The sequence below is a fragment of the Bos indicus genome, chromosome 1 (assembly GCF_029378745.1).
Source record: "Bos indicus isolate NIAB-ARS_2022 breed Sahiwal x Tharparkar chromosome 1, NIAB-ARS_B.indTharparkar_mat_pri_1.0, whole genome shotgun sequence".
Classification (NCBI taxonomy): Eukaryota; Metazoa; Chordata; class Mammalia; order Artiodactyla; family Bovidae; genus Bos; species Bos indicus.
In genome coordinates this window covers 106,402,719-106,423,059 of record NC_091760.1, presented here as the reverse complement: position 1 = coordinate 106,423,059, position 20,341 = coordinate 106,402,719, and the positions used below count along the sequence as shown (strand labels likewise).

The window sequence follows — 20,341 nt, the reverse complement described above, 5'->3', positions numbered from 1 at the left end:
GATGAATTGCCTAGTACGTTAAGAACTTATAATAAAACAACACACATATATAGCCATCGCTGCAAACCATTACTTGAAAGGTGTTATAATCGTCACACAATTTTTAAATGTGTTTTGGGCAGGGCCACCACAAACCGTTGTGTGGACTGTGTGTTGCATAAGCTTGTGTCATTGTTCATATCTTAGGGACCTAACCACAAACTGCTTCTTTACATGAACACAATGTGATTGACAGAGGTACAAATTTGTATTATTAAAGGAAAAGCTCACATTGTGTCTGTGTAAGAATCAGACATAATCGTTTATTGATTTCCTCTAAGTTTGGCTCTAAGTTTTCTGTGGGTGACTCCAGTTTTTTCTGTATCCCACAGAAGGTTCTATTTTTGCTTAACATTTTCTGGAGAATTTCCTTTTCATCTTAAAATACTCTCCAGTCACCCTTTGGCAAGTCAGATACCAAGGTGAATATTGGATATCAGACCAGAAGTGATGGATTTGAAGTCCAGGTCTTCAGAGGGAGCTTTAAAAAACAAAAACAAAAAAACCTTAAAAGTTTGTGAGAAGCAAATCAAATAACTATAGGGCAATTAAGGAACTTTCTTTATACTTTCATGAATTAGATGGACAATTTATAGACTCCTCGAAGAGGAAGAAATAAACAATTGTAAGTGTTTCTGCTTTTAGGCAGCTAAGTTACTCAGTTTTATAGTCTTATACTTAGAAGTGAGTTACTGAAATAGTATACTAAGAGGAAAATGTCTCGACAACAATTTAGCCCAGTTGTTGGTGGTGTGGTGTTAGTTTGAGTAATACACAACAGTAGAGTATTTTTGTGGAACCAAACTTTTGGCTTCCAATTTCCATTAAGACCAACAAAAGCAAAACAATAGAAAACACGTATTTCTAGTCCAACTATCAATTGAGGCCACTGGGCAACACAGTGTGTGTTGAAATACTAATTTCAAAGCAGTCCTTGCTGTTTCACATTTTATCACAGACTCTAGAGAAATTTATGAATGAAGGACTTCTCTCTGGGAAAGGAAATTTGGAATTTCATTTTAAGAGAAAATTTCATAATCATCTAGGAAATACAAAATTCAGATTAGATCAATTTCAATGTCATGTGGCTATTAAAAAGGTGATGCACATAATAAAACCAAGAAAAAAAAGCAGTACATATATTAATGCTGAGTAGATGTTATGAATAGGAAGAGAAACTTGTAATAGGGGATGATATAGTTATTCCTGGGATCCTGTCATCGACTCATACAGGAACAGGGCAGGGGGTATTCCCTGATGGTCCAGTGGTTAGGATGCTGTGATTTCACCATGTCTGGATTGTTATTGGTCAGGAAACTAAGATTCTGCAAGCCATGTGAGGACAAAAAAAAAAAAAAAGCCTCTTAAAAAAAAAAAACAGCAAAAAAAGAAACAGGGCAAGTATCCTTCTTTATTTCTGCTAACTTGGGAATGGAGAGTAGGACTTCTGGACCAACTTTTTAACTCTAATGTCACTTCTTAGGATGAACCTCTTTATTGTTTTATTAAAAAAAAGAAAGAAAAATACAGCTTCTGGGTTGTATTTTCCTTCTGCAGACATTGTTCCCAAAGGTTACCAATTTGTTTTTTGTTTTTAGAAGTAAAATGTGAATACAGCTACAACACTAACAGTTGACTTAAAGACACGAACAGTCATTTTTAAATGTCATTAAATGTACACACATGTTAAAGCACATTATCCACAATAGCAAAAAAGCAATCCAAATGTCTATTGGCAGATGAATGGATAAACAAAAAGTATTAATAGCATATACCTACAATGGAATATTATTTATCTTTAGAAAGTAAAGAAATTCTGACACATGCTGTAACAAGGATGAACCTCGAGGATATTATGCCAAGTGACATAAACTAGTCACAAAAAGACAAATGCTGTATGATTTCACTTATCTGAGATATCTGGAGTGGTCAAACTCAAGCAAACAAAGTAGGATAGTGATTACCAGGGGCTGGAGAAAGGGAGAAATTGGGACTTGTTTATTGGGTATGAAATTTCAGTTTTGCAAGATATGTTAAAAATACTCAGAACAATATCTTTTAAAAGCCATTGAGAGTCTCAATTTGTATTGGGGCTCTACTAGTCTAGCAAAATTGCTTGGATGGACCATCTGTAATTGAATAAATGAAGAAGCCTAATATATCTTCAAATAATCATTTTAAAGTCCCAATTGGGGTTTTCCTCTCCTTGGCTTTCAGGGTATAAGAGGAAAATTGGAAACTGCTGAAATGCAAAGAATCTTCTGAGAGGAGGGTTGATCTATTTAGGTTGATTCTTGGCATCTGTGAAATTTTCATGGTTTAATTTCCTACAGTACTTGTGGGAATTATAAATTCTGTCATATGCTTACCTGTTTTTGACAAGACTGTGAAATAAGGGGCTCATAAGACTCCCAAAACCAGAATATTTAAAAGTAAGCGGAAAAGTGGCTAAATCATTTGACTAAAGCTATTACCTTTCTACTGTCATTACAGACCCCTTTACTGGCAACTATGTGCCATGCACATCATAACAATTCTGACTTTCTCTTTTCATCCCCAGGTCTTCACCATCAAACCTATACTTTGGTAAAGGAAATACCCGCTTACTGTTTGTTTCTAAGGACTCAGTTTCCTTAGGAGCTAGAAACCTGAAGCACAAAAAATCAAGCCTTTATCTCATCCCTGCCTATTGCCATTATATTCGATTTGTCTTCAGAAATAGAAGACTTTTTTTCCCAAGGAAGATCTGAAGGCAAGGAAGGTTGAGTTACTACAATACTGATTTGTCAAAAGCATACTTGTGAAGCATTTGTTCCCAGTGTTCTGCCAAAGGAAATCTGGTTGCATAAGCAGTTGGTCAACCAAGACTCTTCCAATAGTATTTTCTAGTACTAATTCTCTGGTTTTTTTTTTTTTTTTTGGTCCTTTGGGGGCAATTTTTTGGATGACATTGAATAGATTTACTCATAAAACTTTCAATTGCTTTTATTTTTCTGTTCTTCCTCCTTCTCCTCTTTCTTTTCCTCATTCTTCTGGCTTATTCTTTACATCTTATTGCATTATCTGGAAAGCTTTTGGTGATGAGTTCAATTTTTTGGTAACTAGTAACATTGAACTTGCATAGGTGTGATTTTTTTGTGAGAATAGTAAGATCCTCTTACTGGTTTTTCGCTTTTTTTTCAATACCCTTTTACTACCCTCACCTGACTTGCTTCTGTACCTCAGTTATCACTGCTTTTAAGAAAACGAATGGAGAGCTAGGCTGACTCCAAGGCTCATGGAGATAGATACAGCATTGTTGAGATGTTCTCTCTGCTAACCCCCAGCTCAGGGGAGATTTCCCTACTGGGTTGGTTAACAATGTAGGTCAGTTTCTAGGGTGGGATAGGGAGAGTTGAGAATGGAGGGGCAGGAGTAATAGAGTTATGTCAAGACATCATTGCTTTTAGGCAATTAAATTAATTAGATTTTGTAATCTGATACTTAGAAGTGAGTAACTTAAGTTAGATACTAAAAGAAAAAAGCATCAGTGCCAATTTAGCCTAGTGGATTCCTCATTCTTCCGGGCAGAATGGTATGGACATATTATGCTGGCTTCATTCTCCTTCACCTGCTCCCAGGTGCGTGGGAACCTGCATGCTTCTAGTGAAAAGCAGAAAAGGGCTGAGCTCCAAGATTATTCTTCTAAATAAGTAACAATTGTTTGTTTCCTAAGAACATTGTTGATTCTCAAGGAGAAGGCTAATGGCAACTGGGCATATTAAGAAAAATATTTCAACCAATAGATTTGTTACCAATTTAACTATAGGCTCAAACTGGATGAGATGAAACATTCTTTGCCCTCTTTGAGAAAATATGGGCTTGTTTGTCAAGAATACCAGAGGAAATCTGCCAAGACAGAAAAATATTTGCGTTAAGACATTGTAGTAGGTTGAATGGTGACCCTGCAAAAGATACATCCACATCCAAAAACCTGTGAGTATAACTTTATTTGGGAAAAGTGTCTTTGTGGAAGTAATTCAGTTATAGATTTCTGCAAAAGCTCATCTTAGATTACCCAGGCCAGTCTTAAATCCAATGACAAATGTCCTCAGAAGACAGGCATGGAAGCGAGGGCTAGCGAAGACAGGCAGAGATTGGAATTATGTAGCCATAAGCCAATAAGCCATCAGAAGCTGAAAGAAGAAAAGTAGAATGTCCCCTAGAGTCTTCAGAGGGGTTGCAGCCCTGCTGATATATTGATTTCAGACTTCTAGCCTCCAGAACTATCAGAGGATAATTTTCTTGCTTTCAGTCACTGACACTGTGGTCCAGTGTTACAGCAGCCCTAGGAAATGAATTCAGATCTCTTCCTTAAAGGTACTAGAATCGTATCATGTGGAATTCTCTTTAGGGAACAGAAACAGCATTTATTAAGTAGCACTGTGGCAGGCACTGGCTAAATGTTTAACTTAAATGATTCCTATTTTATGATGAAGAAATTGAGGCCCAAAGTCTCACAGTGACCACGTGAGGAGCTGGGTGAGAATCCAGGTGAGAATACTGCCAAGAGGCAGGGTGGTGAGTGTTTATGAGGCCTATCTCTGGATCCTGTCTGGGTTTGGCCCTGGCTAAGTTGCTCAATCCTTCAGACTCAATTTCCTCTACTAGAAAAAAAGGACTGATAGTAGAACTTCATTCATACAATTTCTGGGAATATTAAAAGGTGTAAAGTATTTAGAATAAAACATAGAAAGAAGGCCTAAGTGAATGTTAACTGTTACGATTATTATATGCTACACTAATATATTATTGCTGAGGCTATGAATACCAGGCAAAGAATAAATGAGAATGAGATCATTTCAAGGCAAAATGTGTGAACTTTGGAGAAGGAAATGGCAATCTATTTCAGTATTCTTGCCTGGGAAATCCCATGGACAGAGGAGCCTGGTGAGCTACAGACCATGGGGTCACAAGAGTCAAACATGACTTAGAAACTAAACCACTACAACACAGATTTAATAAAAGTGGGTATGTGGCCAGTGGTAGTCAAGGCTTTTCCCACTCCATTTCCTTTTCTTTCTTTCTTAAAAATAAAATAAGTTGAAAGAAAATGAATGTCCCATATGAACACCGACTAGCCTTACTTTCATTAACATTTTTTATGAAAATGTTTTTATTTTATCAAATTTCTCTCTTAATTTGGTTAACTGAGAACTTATTGAAACATTTACTCCTTTCTTGTATCAGAAGTCTTCCAGGATAAGACAGTGCTCCATTTAAATAAAAAATGAAGGATGCAGAAACAGAGCAGCTTTAACCAGCAGACCCATAAATAAGATAGTAGTTGGTGCTATGTAATCCTTACCTTGGCATTTGTACTAGAATTGGCCAGCGGTTCTTAACCAGGAGGCCAATAACTTGCTGTGTGTGCGAGGGGGGAGGATGTGGAATCTATGAACCCCTTGAAATGTTTTCAGATTTTGCATAGACATTTTTTGATATCCATTTCAAAGTGCTAGTTTCTCAGTCATGTCTGAATCTTTGCGACCCCATGGACAGTAGCCCGCCAGGCTCCTCAGTCCATGGAATTCTCCAGGCAAGAATGCTGGAGTTGGTAGCCACTCTGTTCTCTAGGGGATCTTCCTAACCTAAGGAATCATACCTGTGTCTCCTGCATTGCAGGCAGATTCTTTACCATCTGAGACATCAGAGAAGCCCACTTCAAAGGAGCCTGTAATGTCTGTAAGTTAAGAACCACTGTTTCAAAGCCTCATTATTAAAGCTAATTGCACATTTCAGTCCTATATATCTTAAGTGCCTTTGTAAAATCAAACATATCGTAAATGTTTCATGGTTGCTTAAGTGAGAACCAGAAACTTTATCTCATTAAAGATGTCATCTTCTAAGGAAAAGGGGCAGATTTCTAAAAACAATACTCCATGATATAACAGAAGAATTTACCTACCTAGGAGAGTCCAGGTCTGGGGTCTTGTCCTTGTTTCCCCTGGGGAATGATTCTGTGTGTATTACTTCTCCTCTCTGGGTTGCAGTTTCTTCATCTGTGAAATTAAGATTTGAATTAAATAAACTCAAAGATGACTTCAAACTTTAAAACAATTCTATTCTATATAAAAGGTCTTTAAACCTTAGAGAGATGATCTCCCACAGAATTCTAGAATGTATTATATTAATAAAAACAAGGTATCAGAAACCAGCCTTATTTTAAAATTTAGTTTTAGAGAAGGTTACAGTTTGAGGACATGCCATTGACTAGTGACTTCCCAATGTACTCTGAGGATTATAAGGTGCCACATTACTATCTATGATGGGGTTGAAGGGAGGCCCCAGGTGGGACAAGAGAGAGAATCTAAGAGCCCCCATCTCACTTATATCAGAATAGACTGCTTTTAATCTGCTTTAAACACTAGGTTTCTGGGTTTTATATATTTTCTATAAACAAAAACACTAGATTTTATTTATAGAAAAAATATTTCATGATTTTAATTAGTCTCTGTTGATATCTATATGAGGGGAAAAGGAAAAATATTAGTTAATCATTGTATTTAAACATTCTTCTTTGACAAAGCACTTGAAGCAGAGACAGAAGCTCTAAGGCTTGTTTCCTGTTTTGTCATTTATTAGCTGTATCACATCAGGCAAGTCAGATAGTCTTTCTGAAGCTCTGGCCTTGTGTATAGAATGGTGGTGCTAGTGGTAAAGAATCTGCCTGCCAGTGCAGGAGACAGAAGAGACACGCGTTCAATCCCTGGATTGGGAAATCCCCTGGAGGAGGACCTGGCAACACACTCCAGTGTTCTTGACTGGAAAATTCCATGGACAGAGGAGCCTGGCGGGTTACAGTCCATGGGGCTACAGAGTCATACATGACTGAGCACAAGGACAATAGAATGATGATATTTTTTCACAGGTGAATTATAAGAATTAAATGAAATGATATTTGTGAAATTGTTTTGTAATTGGTGAAGCATTTTATAAAGTAGGTGAGCTTTTTACTCATTTATGGTGAGTAGGACTTTAGTGATGAGTTCTAGGGCTCTGCATCTTGTCCTGACCATTGTAGCATTTTTGTCCATCTGAATTATGTTGGAGAGAGTATCACTTCAGTTCCATCGCTCATTTGTGTCTGACTCTTTGCGACCCCATGGACTGCAGCACACCAGGCCTCCCTGTCCATCACCAACTCCCCGGGTTTACTCAAACTCATGTCCATTGAGTCGGTGATACCATCCAACCACCTCACCCTCTGTCATCCCCTTCTCCTCCCACCTGCAATCTTTCCCAGAATCAGGGTCTTTTCAAATGAGTCAGTTCTTCACATCAGGTGGCCAAAGGATTGGAGTTTCAGCTTCAACATCAGTCCTTCCAATGAATATTCAGGACTGATCTCCTTTAGGATGGACTGGTTGTATCTCCTTGCTGTCCAAGGGACTCTCAAGAGTCTTCTCCAACACCACAGTTCAAAAGCATCAATTCTTTGGCACTCAGCTTTCTTTTTAGTCCAACTCTCACCTCCATACATGACTACTGGAAAAACCATAGCCTTGACCAGACAGACCTTTGCTGGCAAAGTAATGTCTCTGCTTTTTAATATGCTGTCTAGGTTGGTCATAGCTTTTCTTCCAAGGAGTAAGCGTCTTTTAATTTCATGGCTGCAATCACCATCTGCAGTGATTTTGGAGCCCAGAAAAATAAAGTCTGCCACTGTTTCTCCATCTATTTGCCATGAAGTGATGGGACCAGATGTCATGACCTTAGTTTTCTGAATGTTGAGCTTTAAGCCAACTTTTTCACTCTCCTCTTTCACTTTCATCAAGAGGCTCTTTAGTTCTTTGCTTTCTGCCATAAGGGTGGTGTCATCTGCATCTCTGCAGAGGTTATTGATATTTCTCCATGTAATCTTGATTCCAACTTGTGCTTCATCCAGCCCAGAGAAAGTATAGGTGGTCAAATTTGCAGATGAACCAGAGTTATGGGATGGAGTTATAAAAGACTTAGTTGATTACAGAATCCCAAGAATGACCAAGGGTAAAACTCTGAGAAAAATACAAAGTCTTGTTCTTCAGTTAAAAAAGTTAATTGTCCAAGGATAAGATAGGGGAAAATGTGGCCAACAATCAATTCAAATAAAAAAGGCTAAGGAATTTTATTTGACTTCAAGTTCATTATGAACCAATAGTGTCATGAAATGGTTTACAAAGAAGTGATCCAATTGTCTTAGTCTGTTTGGTTTATTATAACAAAATACCATAGACTGTTATAAATAACAGAAATTCATTTCTCATGGTTCTGGAGACTAGGAAGTCTAAGATCAAGGCACCAGTGTGGTTGTGTTCTGGCCAAGTCCTCTTTCTATTCCTAGTTACTACCTTCTGGCTGGTCAAAGGGACAAGGGATCACTCCAGAGCCTGAAGAACACTATTGTCATCATGAAGATCCCATTCTCACAACTAAAGCACCTCTCAAAGGACCCACCTCCTAATACCATCTCCTATGGGGGTCAGGATTTGACATATGAATTTTGAGGGGGAAACATTTGGACCATAGCACCAATATTCTTTATATTTATAGAAGTGTTGTGCCACAGATAAGAAAAGGGGGCCACAGCTCTTGGCTTTGGTTAGCATCCTTCTTCCATCTGATGAAAACAGTCACTCCAGGAAGCTGACCATGTCCTCAGGAAGCCAGATGGAGAAAATCTGGAAGGCTTCCAACAGGAAAGGTTGCAAGAAGATTTGGGGGGAAGGAATGTATCATGGAAGTCTTAAAAGATCTAAGAGATTTTAAATGGTGTTATAAGCTATGATGGAGGGAAAGGTTTGGAATTGTTTTATTGTTTTCGGAGGTTAATCTCAGGAAAAACTAGGGAATTCCCTGGTGGTTCAGTGGTTGGGACTCAGCCCTTTCACTGTGGCGGCCTGGGTTCAATCCCTGATTGGGGAACTAAGATACCATAAGCTGTGTGACATGGCCACAGACAAAAACAAAAAACTCAAGAAAAACTTTAAACAGTAAGAGTAATCTAAAGGGGAAAGGGTTAGCTGACTGAAGTAATGAGAATTCCATTAGGGAACTGTTCACAGATCTGGATAATACCTTCTGGGGGTTGCTAACAATCAGGAGGAAGGGTTGAAGAAGATATTATTAAGCTTTCATCAAATCTAAGGTGCTATTTCCATAATAGAATTCAATATCCCATTGGAGAATGATTTGCTTCATTAATTTTTTTCCATAATAAGAGAATATGGATTTTGAAATTGGCAAACTGGAGTTTGCTGTCATGTGATATTCAGGATATTGATTAACCTCTATAAACATCAGTTGAGTGTTGGTAACACAGAGATGATTAGTTATTTCTGTGTTGTTGTAAAGATTATATAACATTGGTAAAGGATACTTAATGGAGCCTGGTTTTAATAATGGCTCAAAGATGGTAACTTTTATCAGAATATTATTTGTTCCTCTTATTTTCTACATGCATTTTATAGTTTCTCCTAAGAGAGTCCTTGTAGGTGACTCTTTTGAACTCATAAAGCACAAGTGATGTAACTGGGTAAAATGGTGACTCTCATGAGTCTGGGAGAAAGAATTCACCCTGTAGGTCATGGGGAGGGGTACCATATCATCTATTTTACATTTGCATCAGGGTTTCCTAAATGGAGGAAACCTGTAGAACCACTCTTTTTGTCTTGAATTATAACATGATTTTCCTGCCCATCAAGATCAGAACTAGGCCAACCTGATTGATTTTTCCTTTGTTTAAAGTTTTGCAATAAGATATCCTATTAAAAATTTAATGACCAAGCTCTCCCTTGTGGAGTAAAATATCTGCAGCCTAAAAAGAGTTGGTAATTGAAGTATCAGGGTTTGTTACAAATTCTTACTCTAATTTTTTTCTATCCATAAAATGACTCTAAGCTAACTTTAATTAAAAATTACTCTTCAATGGATGAGTTAATAAAGGAGAATCAGTTTGCTTTTAGGAAAAGATAAAAAAAAAAAGAGAGAGAGATTCCCCTATGATTGGGGAAGAGGCGAAAAGAATTCTCTTAACAGCAGTAGAGGGAAATGTTAAAATTACTAGGTTTCCACAGATAGTTACAAGTTGGCATTTCACCTTATTTAGAAGGTAATAAACACAGTATTTGAAGAAGTACTAGGATTATCCTGATTACAGATCTCACACAAAAAGGATTATTAAACTTCCAAAAGAAACAAAAAAGATTATATAACACTCTTAGGTTTAGATAAGGCTTGACTTCAAATAAAATTTTTTCCCACTTTTCCTTCTTCTTCTGCATCAGTAAATTATCGGGCATGACATCTTATGAGGCACAAGTATGTTCTAGAACAGAGATGAACTGGCATGTTGGCTGGTGGATGTGAGAGAAGCAGAGGTATTATTGCCCCAGAAAAATTGCTCTGGACATGCCATCTTGAGCACTTTTCCTTTTTTAATTTTCTTATTCAATTTCTACTTATATTCATTTCCAAATTCTCCTTTTAATCTTTTCAGAGATCTTGAGCCCAAAGTGATAACTTTAGCCTTAATGGACATCCTTTGATTTTATAATGGAGCCAAAAGGGCAGGGATGTGATATTTGGATAGCAAATGGTCACCAAGGAAACCACCATTCTGTACTGATAATGATAGTGGATATTTATTGAGCAACTTATGTGTCAGAATTTTATATGTATTACCTTAGTCCACTTAAACAACACTACACCAGAGGCACTATTTCTATATCCATTTTACAAATGAGGAAACTGAGGCATTGAGAAACTTAAATAGTGACCCAAAGTCTCACAGTTAATGTTGAGAACACACTCTTAACTACTGTTCTTCCAGACTGCCTCTCTTGGCAGAGACGTCTGGTTACAACCTGGCAAATCATCCATCCATCCGTCCATCTAGTCAAATATTCAGTAAGCATGTACTAGGGGTATATAAGGAGAAGGCAATGGCACCCCACTCCAGTACTCTTACCTGGAAAATCCATGGATGGAGGAGCCTGGTAGGCTGCAGTCCATGGGGTCACTAAGAGTCGGACACGACTGAGCGACTTCACTTTCACGTTTTACTTTCATGCATTGGAGAAGGCAATGGCAACCCACTCCAGTGTTCTTGCCTGAAGAATTCCAGGGCCGGCAGAGCCTGGTGGGCTGCCATCTATGGGGTCGCACAGAGTCGGACACGACTAAAGCGACTTAGCAGCAGCAGCAGTAGCAGCAGGGATATATAAACTGTGAATAACACTGACGTACTCTCTTCAGACCACTTTTTAGCGAGGAGGAGAGACAGTTACACAGGCATCCCATACACTGTGATAGGTGCTATGACAGGGAAGTGGAGGGTCCTCTGGGGCATGGAAAGAGGCTCTAATCTAAACTAGAAGCGAGTGTCAGGACAAGCAGGTCAAAAAGTTCTTGTCCTCATCATTGTGTGCTCTGACTACTCTGTGACAAAGGGCATATGAGGTAACCCGAAAGAAAGGTCTTTGAAGCAAGGCCTGTGTTGTTCCCCCAGTACTTGACATATGGTGGCTGCTCAATTAAAATATATTTACTAAATAAATGAGAATTTGAATGCTCCATAACGACTCTATTACAACAGGAGGTTTTTATTTCTAACCTGACTCTTAAACACTTCTGGTCGAAGCCTAAAATAAATGTTCCCTTTTGACTTAAAAAATAATCAAGTCCCTGATCCCTTTTAAGCCATTTTCTTAAAGTCCTATTTCAGGCGAGCTGCCACACCCATTATATTTTACTAGAACAGTGTGTTCTCAGGTATCTTTTAAGTATCAGATATCAGATATCTCAGGTATCTTTAATCCTGAGGAGAGACTGTGGGTTGGCCTGGGAAAGCAGGTTGCTTTTTCCCTTTTCTCAGGTTGATCGGTGGGGTTCCTATGTTCTGTAGTTCTGAAAGATCTATTCTCCTTTCACCTTTCCAGAGAGGCCTGGACATTTTTTTCCACTCAAACTCTCCCGTACTCTCTTCACTCTTTCAAAAGGCGTTAACTTTGGGAAAGTGGTTCTCAATCATTGACCACACAATCCTCTTGCAGACTACAAGAATCCAGGGCACAGCAAGAGAGAAAAGCCAGAAGAAACTGAAATACCAGGCTAATGATTTTCCTTAACAATAATTTTTGTTGTCATAAGGCGGTGTTTTATTTGGGTTGTAGTTCTTTAAAAAAGGCAAGAAGTTCTGTCTTCCTTGTTCTTGCTTGGAATGTTAGGGCTAATGTAATATTTTCTTTGGTGAAACAGCAGTAAATTCAAGGTAATAAAACAATGCTGACGGGAAGGGGAAATGAAGCTCCTGGGGGAAAAAATTAACTTGGAGCAGGTAATCCTCATGGCCCATCCCATACATGATCTTTATATTATCGAATTACATAACTGTACTTCCTAGCCTGATGCCACAGTTTAAAATTGTAACTTGTTCCCTTCCCTTAAAAAATTAAACATTTTTTTCCAGAGCCCTTATCTCCTACTCATGCACTGTATAATTCACTTAAAAATTACATATTTATATGACAGCCCCTCTGGAATGTTAAGTTCCTTAAGGGTAGGAATTTTGTCTGTTTTATTACTCATCCAGGGCCTAGAATTGTCCTGGTACAGAGTAGATGCACCATAAATATGTTGAATAAAAGAAGCATTAATCCTGATCAAAGCAATATTAATAAATAATAACTACAATCAGATTTTTCCTACATGGATTTAATTTATAGACAATTGGTTGGACATTTAAACTATTTTATAGAAATCTGACAAAACATGACAATACAATCTCTGTAAAACCCTCAATGGTCAAAAATTGCATGGAACCCATTTTCATCAGCATGGTACGCTCTTCTAAACATATATATGGAAGGATAAGCTTGACCTGGTAAGAATGGAAAATCCTAGGTTTCCTGATGCAGGTGGATTTGCTTGAATCCCTAAAGCTAAGGTATGCTTTGGCTCAGTGTGCTCATACCTGTTCCTGGCAACAAGTTCAGGTGTTAGTGACTACCCCTCTGAAACTCAGACTGACTAATTTTATCTTCCCATTTTTTAACAAAACATTATCTCCAATTCCATGGTTTTTAGTAGAGGATCAGGTAGTTTATAGAAACTCAAAATATAGAAGTTGAGTAGAGGAGAATATTAATTATTTGGAATCTTCTATATTTGAGATTGTTAAAACCACTAGAGATGCTTCCCAGCAGTGACATGTCAGTGTGCTCTGAGTACTATCGTGGCTGCTCCAGCTCTTCCTTTCTTCTTAAGACTTCTACTTCTGAGCCATTCTAGTGTAAGTGAAACTGGGGTTGTCTAAGTGTCAGACAAGTACACTTTTGGCTGAGATTCAGGTCCCCTCCTTCTCTAACCTACTGTGGCTTCTCTCAACAACTGGCCTGAAGAAGTGATAAAGGACTAGACTTATCTAGAAACGGGAGGAATGACTGGCCTTACTGAACTTGTATTAATCTAATGAGTGCATGAGTTAAAAAAGTTAGGGTATTGCAAACCAGTTCTCTATAGGACTGCATTAAAGACATTTGACATTTCAAAACAGAGAAAAGCTTGGGCAGGTGTGTTGCTGCTGCTGCTGCTAAGTCACTTCAGTCGTGTCCGACTCTGTGTGACCCCATAGACGGCAGCCCACCAGGCTCCCCCGTCCCTGGGATTCTCCAGGCAAGAACACTGGAGTGAGTTGCCATTTCCTTCTCCAAGGCTGAAAATCACATTTGTATTACGTGTATCACTCAATTATTTCATCTATTTCAATGTGGCCCTTAGGAAAGAGCTTCATGTAAACTATTGGTCTAGTGGTACATGAAGATTCATGAACTCCAAATTCTGAACCTATATATTCTTTTAATATCTTGTATAATTTATTAAAAACAGCTCAGTAAAGAGAGATAATTCAAACACCATACAATTCACCCAAAGCACACAATTCAGTGATGTTTAGTATACTAATAGTTATGCAACCATTACTAATCGCTTTTAGACCATTTTTGTTAGCCCATAAAGACACCTTGTACCCTTTAGCAGTAACTCCCCATTCCTGCTCAACTTCACCCCTGCCCCCCCACTTCAGTCATACTTAACCACACACACACAAAATCTTCTTTCTGTCTATAGGTTTGCCTGTTGTGGACATATTATATAGATGGAATTATACAATATATGGTCTTTCACTTAGTATAGTCTTAGATGTTCATCCATGCTGTGGCACATATTTTTTCCTTTTCATTGCTGAATAATATTCCATTATTCCATTCCATATCACATTTTATCTATCCATTCACCAGTCAATGGATACTTGAGTTGAGGTCTCTTTTTGCATATTATAAGTAATGCTGCAGTGAACATCAGTGCACAAGTTCTTACATGGACCTAGATTTTCAATTCTCTTGGATAATACTTAGGAGTGAAATTATATGAGTTAAATGGCTGGGCTATAATGGTAAATTTCAGTTTTTTGAGGAATTCACAACCTATCTTCCACAGCAACTCACTCATTTTACATTCCCACCAGCAATAAAAAAGCAATGCTGGTTCTAATTTCTCCACTCTCTCTCCAACAACTGTTACTATCTTTCTTTTTGATTAGAGTCTTTTTGGTTGGTATAAAGTGGTATCATGTGTTTTTGATATTTATTTCCCTAATGGCTAATGATGGTAAGCACCTCTTCATGTGTAGATTGGCTGTTTACCCATCTTCTTTAGAGAAATACCTGAAGTCCCTTGCCCATTATAAAATGGGTTAGTTCTTTTTTAGTTGTTGAGTTTTTTCTCTTTTGCCTTAAGAATAGGGGATGGCTGGAAGAAGAAAGCCTCAGACCGTTCACTTGCTCTTGACTAAAATAGAGCTTCTGCAACCCTGGTGGTGGATGAGATGCTGGTGGCCTATTTTCTTGGGACATAACATAGCCCTCAACTGTGATCTAGGTTGAAAGTGAGCCCAGTGTTCTTGGCTGCACTCCCCCTCAGAGTGGAGCACCATCATGTCCAGGTGGAGTTGGTGAAGGAAGTGGGTTGTAGCTCAGAATCCAAGCTCTTGCTGTTCTTACTAAACTTAATAGATTGTCTTTAACAAAGTTTTCTTCATTTGTTTTATTTCCTCAGGACAATTTCTAGAGACCAAATAGTTGTTTATGTACAATTTTCAACAGTAATTTTAAAGTTATTGTTGTTTTGCTTGAGAGGGTAGGTTCACAGAGTTCCTCATACCACCATATTGGAAGTTGAGTCCCATTTGGATAATTTTTAATGAAGATTTTCCATCTTGTATACTTGGTAGTAAAATAGTTTATGCTGACATAAAAGCCCAGTAGATATAGAATTACAAAGGACAGTTTTTACATATTTGCAAATTTACAAACAGAGGTCTAAGAAAGCTAACTGAAGTTGAGGATTGGTTGACTTTCAACTTCATATCCACTACATTTCTAGAATGCCCATGAATTTGGTTGGCAAACCATTGCTAATTTGTTGTTATCAAATAGTTGTATAGAAATCTTTGGGTAATGAGAGTAATAGTACATTTCACACATTTGCTGTTGCTCTAGTAATCTATGTGTAAAACCATCAACAACCATTGAAACAATCATCAAAATGATGCCTGTTTTATGGACTTATGGATTCCAGGGGTGGAAGAGAGGGATTGGATGAATCGAGAGATTGGGATTGACATATACACACTACTTTTTGCCTCGGAAATCCCATGGACAGAGGAGCCTGGTGAGTTGCAGTATATGGGATAGCAAAGAATCAGACACAACTGAGCAACTAAACAACAACTTATAAAACAGATAACACAGGTAGCACAGGGAACTCTACTCAGTGCTCTGTGGTGACCTACATGGGAAGGAAATCCAAAAAAGAGGAGTTACAGCTGATTCACTTTGCTCTACAACAGAAACTAACACAACATTGTAAAGCACTATCCTCCAATAAAAACCAATTAAAAATAACAATAAAAGATGTCTTTTAAAAAGTATAGGAATAATTCAGAAGTGAAAATTAAGTTATTAAAACCTCATTGATTTTACACACTAATCTACAAAACTCACAAGCAAAAATAATCATGCATTTCTTAACATTTATATAATTCAAAAGAACTACCAGACCACAAAGTTATACAGGAAAACAATTGCCCCAACTTTCTTGGTGCATTTATTTGTAGTTTTAGGGCTAAAATTTAAAGTTAATAATTCTTCAAATTCTTTATTTGATCAAGGGCTGGGTTCATATGTTAATTGCCAGTCAGTTGAATGTCATTTTAGTTGACACAGATCTAGAATCTCTGCTCATATCTAAATTCTTCTCTATCCATTATGCCATATCCTCATTCCCTTGTCAAAGTTATCTATATGTACTTTCCTCCTTGGGTTTAGAAGTCTAGTTACTTATAAGTGGTCACTTAATCATCTTAAAGAAAATACATACTGCTTAATTGGAGACGGAAATGGCAACCTACTCCAGCATTCTTGCCTGGGAAATCCCATGGACAGAGGAGCCTGGTGGGCTACAGTCCAGGGGTTTGCAAAAGAGCCGGACAAGACTTGTCAACTAAAACAAACAGCAATACAGCTTAATAATCATAATAAAATGTTAAAATGTATCCCTTGTTGGAAATTCTTTACTTTGGGGGCAATTGACTTGTGTGTATTATTGCCTCAAGTAGCTTATGGGCAAAAAGTATTGTATAAAAACATGAAACAAGATAAACAAAATATTTAAGAATGAAATCAAGCAACAACCAATGACATTTCTCTGAATAGTGTTACTGCATTATACAAAGATAAAAAACAAAAGTAATTAACAAAGTAATTTTCTCTTTTGGCTGGGAAAGTTTCAGTAGTAAAGTTTGGCTTCTGTTGACTGAAACATCTTAGTTTCTAACATAGTTAAAGGCAAATGGAAAAACCCATTCAATTCTTAAAATTTTTAGTGCAGTTAAATAATAAGCTGGTACATTGCTTTATGGATCGGTATTATTTTTCCTTCTAAAGACAGGAATTCTATCCTTTAAAAGCTACGTTACCGTTCAAGCATGTATTTGGAAGATGCTTACCTCCCGGTTGGGTTGGGTATATCTCCTGCGGCTTAGGTGAGCACCAGTGCTTTGGCTCCTCCCCAACTGCTGCGAGCTTCCTACTGCGCTGGGCACCTCAAAGCTCCTGGACTTAGGTGTTCGGCCCCGCCCTCTGCACTATTGCTAAAACTCCAATTCTGTCAGCCTGATTCCGGCGATTAATTATTGACGAAAGGAAAACACTCCCAGGCAAACTTGTGTCCAACCGGTCACTGCTCCCAATGACTCCTTTCAGAAGAGAATGCTGGCTGCACCACTCCCCTCCCCCCTTGCTCTATGGTCCCAACTTCCCACACGCTGCCACACTCGGTCCTGGGCGATCAGGCTCGTCCTCCGAGGAATGCAGCCCAGCGACTTCTACATTTTTAAATTTGGTTTCCTGCAGCACGTTAGCACTTCTCCAGGGACCAGCCTCTCAGAAGGAGGCGCTTTCCGGAGGCTGGGGAAGCTGGGGCTCTGAGAGCAACGGAGGAGGCTCAGGCGTCGCTGTCACCTCCGGCTGCCGCAGTAAAACCCCGAGTCGCGGCGGGGATGGGGAGGAGGGGATGGGGAGGCGCCCTTTCCCTCGTTCGGGTGGCAGCGCCAACACTACCAGAGGGGCACGTACTTCGATGGTAGTGGTGGGAGCGGGCAAATAAATAGAAGGCGAAGGTGGGAGCTTTGGGGCTTTAACCTAGGGAAAAACCTACGCCCAGCATCTATCGATGTGCAGACTTCGGCAAGGGGTCAAAGCCGGGCGGATGCTGAGTACTGCGGTCTGAAACTCAGCAGCAGGCTGCGAAGTGGACCCAGGGCTCCGGGCCGGGGCGGCAGTCGGCCCAGCAGGCATCCCACTGCATTCGTCTGTCAGAAACGGAAGAAAGCAAACCCTTTTAGCTTTGGCAGTTAATTTTGGTGCTTCTGAACGTGCAAAATGCCTCCCACCCTTCACTCCGTCCATCCTGCACCTCCCCTCCTCCCCGTAGCTGGGAGGTTAATGGTTGAAAGGATGGATGCCATCGGGGAAACGGAAGGATCGTGCCCAGGGAAGAGAATTAATTTGGGCCCGGACTGCGGCAGGAAGGCAATTTCGGGAGAGAGGGCTTGGAGGAGGCCCGGTGCCTACACACACCGCACAGGCTGCCGCGGCTCCGGAACCACCGAACCCAGCGCTCTTGCTCTCGGCGCTCAATTATCTTCCCCAGGAGGCGCGGGACCGTGAGGAGCATCTTCCCTGAAAACCCTCATGCAGAACACCATGGATCCCTTTTCTACCGAGGACATAGTGCTTAGACAGAATGCCGCGATTGCTGGATGAGATCGCAGAGGCCCTTGAAGCTTCCAGCCCAAATATCTCCGTAGCTGACGCTGTGCCCAAGACCTCGGGGAGTCCGGAGCGAAAGCGTCCTTTGATTGATAAGTCTTTGGGCAACAGCTGCCAGTCAACCCCCACAGCCTAAGGAAGATGCCGTACTTGCTCGGCCTCATTGAGCTGAAGCGCGAATTTTAGCTGCGGGCAGGTTTCTGCTCCCTCCACAACTCGCTTCCAGTAGGTTCCAAGCTGCCTGCCTTTGCAACGGACAGAGAGACTCACACAGTTGGGCGGGGGTTTCTCCAAGCAGGAGGGAGGTGTCCTCAAAGGAACCTGAAGGTGTTGGGTCCAGGGAAGGGAACCAATAGAAAATGAGCACCTTGGAGTCTGTGTTGGCCGTTTTACATTTTGTTATCTTTTATCTTGTATCTAAATATTAGCAACCTCTGCTAATATTTTTTATTTATTACTTTATGTTCACATTTCTTACCTCTTGGCTTCCTCTGACAAAGCTCGTCAAGTTGGGAGCACAGGTATGACCATTCCCATTGAGAGATAAGGAAATAGAAACCTTGAGGAGTGACTTGTCCAAGGTCACCAAACCATTTTGTGGTGGGATCAATACTATTTACACTCGTTTTTAGGTCTTATTATTTATTGTTTAGTTTTCTTATCAGATTTTGACAGCCTCCCCGCATCCTCCCTGTGACTGTACATTTGTGGAAATGTAGAAACAAGTCTCTCTTCTTCCTGTCAAAGGTTTTTGAAATGGCAATGAGACCTGGCATTATTTGAACTGTAGGTGGGGAGAAACTGGTATCTCTTGCAGATGCATCTATACCATTAAAAATCATTTTAAATGATATATGTAATATAACCACACACATCTTTGCACCCCCCAAATGGAGAATAGGTATTTGTTTTTTTTTTTAATACAAACAGAATATTCTCAAAACTTAACTAGATCACAAATAAAGATCCACCCTTTTCTTTTTTCTTTTTCATTTATTTTTTTAAGCTTTTTATTTTGCATTGGTGTATAGCCAGTTCAGAGAAGGCAATGGCACCCCACTCCAGTACACTTGCCTGGAAAATCCCATGGATGGAGGAGCCTGGTGGGCTGTAGTCCATGGGGTCACTGAGTCGGACACAACTGAGCGACTTCACTTTCTCTTTTCACTTTCATGCGCTGGAGAAGGAAATGGCAACCCACTGCAGTGTTCTTGCCTGGAGAATCCCAGGGACGGGGGAGCCTGGTCTGCGGCCATCTATGGGGTCGCACAGAGTCGGAGACGACTGAAGTGACTTAGCATAGCATAGCATAGCCAGTTAACATTGTTGTGATAATTTCAGGTGAACAGCAAAGAGACATACATGTACATGTATCCATTCTCCCCCAATCTCCTCTCCTATTCAAGCTGCCATGTAACAATGAGCAGAGTTTCATGTGCTATACAATAGGTCCTTGCTGGTCATTCATTGTCAACACTGTTTTTTCTAGATGGACACATTTTAAGTGGCAGAAATTATAAATAGCACATTTCCCCTTGATTGATAGAGCACAATTAAAAATTTAAGAATGTAAAAAAAAAATTTAAGAATGTGTTAAACCTAGATTAAAGGGAAGCACAAATGGGAAACTACAAACTCTTTAGAAACAGAAGAAAGCAAAAATCCTACATAAAATCAGGAGAGTATAAAAAAGCTATACAATCTTCAATGTATTTATTGCAAAACAACATACAAACCAAGAAACTTAGAAGAAATTGCAAAAAATTATGTTAATTCATTGAAAATAAAAATTAATAAAATGGAAAAATAAAAAGCAAGGCAAATTGATCAAAAAAAGAAAAAACTTTTATTGAAAAGATAAAGAAAAAATCAAGAACCAAAAATACAAGTCTTAT

At 39.2% G+C, this 20,341-nt stretch overlaps 1 protein-coding gene across 2 annotated transcripts in view; it reads right to left on the bottom strand.

Moving 5' to 3' along the window:
• Positions 1-18,718, bottom strand: part of SPTSSB (serine palmitoyltransferase small subunit B) — a 30,421-nt gene extending 11,703 nt beyond the window's left edge. For both annotated transcript variants that reach the window (XM_019959955.2, XM_019959962.2), the window contains exons 1-3: positions 18,597-18,718; positions 17,123-17,986; positions 5,987-6,080 (exon numbers count right to left, since the gene is read on the bottom strand). The gene's annotated coding sequence lies outside the window, so the exon portion shown is untranslated. The remainder of the gene's footprint in view (positions 1-5,986; positions 6,081-17,122; positions 17,987-18,596) is intronic.
• Between the last annotated feature and the right edge of the window lie 1,623 nt (positions 18,719-20,341).